Raw genomic sequence first — 1,819 nt, 5'->3', positions numbered from 1 at the left:
TCTTGTTGACTTTTTTGGGTTTGCTTTTAGAAGATAGAAAGCCATGTACAGTACTTTTTTTATTCTTTAGAAACCTCTAAATTGAATAATTTGGCCAAAGTTCATGATTTTTATTTGAGTATTATTGAAAAAGCATGCAAAAAGCATTTATTCCTTCACACAAAATGAGATGTTTAGTCCTCTGTGATTTCTGTGTACCGTTTCATATACCGTACCGTACATATATAAATATATATATATATAATATATGTATATGTATGTATGTATGTATGTATGTATGTATGTATGTATGTATATATATATATATATATATATATATATATATATATATATATATATGTATATGTATGTATGTATGTATATATATATATATATATATATATATATATGTATGTATGTATGTATGTACGGTACGGTGATTTCTGTGTACCGTTTCATATACCGTACCACATATATATATACGGTACGGTACAGTACGGTATATGAAACGGTACACAGAAATCACGGTTCAGTACCTCGGTTTTGGGGTTACGATATGAGTTCGGTACATTTACATGTATATTGTATATCACTCAAAAGCGTGAGTCAAAAAGCAAAAACAATGGTCATAACAGTAATCATCAACAGAGATATGGTAGAACGCGTCGCTTAGTAAGGCAGAGAACTGGCTTAAATACCTGGTTACAGGAAATGATGAGACAGGAACAGGAAGTGACAGACTTCAATATTCAGGTGATGGCTTCCTCTGGTGGACTGGTGCCTGATCAAACGTTACAGTTACACTCTTAATATATATACATACTGTGTATATACACACACACAGGGCTTGACATTAACAACCGCCAACCCGCCAAATGCGTGTTGATTTCAGCAGTGGCATGTACCACTGTCACTCCTACTTGCAACTTTGTCGGGTTGAATTTGAGATATAATATAGGCTATACATTTTTCAATGGTAGTCTTTTAAAAAGGTATCTGAAATTACTAAGTGTAATGTAGTGTTGTCAAAAACAGATTTTTCGAATACATATCGATAATGAAATAATGCTTGCAATACTAATTTTCAGCAGAAAATACTAAAAATTATACTAATACTAAATACAGATACTAAAAGAATAAACATGTTCTGTAATAGGTTAGCAGATTTTGCAGAAATCAAATTAAAAGGGACTGATCTTGCAGTTTGAAAACTAACAGATGAAGCTTAATGCAACACTCTTAATACTCATGTAATTGTGTGAAGTTAGACAGTCAGAAAGTGAGCATGCTTTCAATCATTTGTGTTATTAAGAAGAGTGGATGTCCATTTTCTCATCTTCATACATTATCAAAACATCTAAACAGCTGCAAGCCTATTTTTTTTTATTCTCTATTGGACATTAAGGTAATTGTCTGTGAGTGCATACTTATGCTTACTTCCCTGCTACACAGCATACAAAAGCAGTCAAATGAGATGGAATATGGAATAATTAGTATTCATGATGCAGCAACCAAAGAACCGTTTCATAAGAGTCATTATTTTGGGAATTAGACTACACTCGTTAAGCTGTATGTTTATGATTCATTAAGAAGAATTGACTCAAAAGAGCCATTCATTCTGTAATCGGACCACACTGATCGCACTGTAGATTCAGCGGTGTTGCAGCATATGAAGTATTTCAGAAAGCTCTATCTGAGGATTTTATTACGGTAGCCCATTCACATTGATGGAAGAATGCATGTGCGAAAACTGATAATGGAACTAAACAGAGAGAATGTTTGAAAACAGTAATTATTTTTGCAGTTCTGTTCGAAGTTAGTGGTGCAGAAATTACACACA

This window comes from Abramis brama (genome assembly GCF_963993115.1).
Source record: "Abramis brama genome assembly, chromosome: 1".
In the NCBI taxonomy this organism is placed as follows: Eukaryota; Metazoa; Chordata; class Actinopteri; order Cypriniformes; family Leuciscidae; genus Abramis; species Abramis brama.
The sequence above is the reverse complement of the archived record's forward strand: the minus strand, read 5'-3'. Positions refer to the sequence as shown.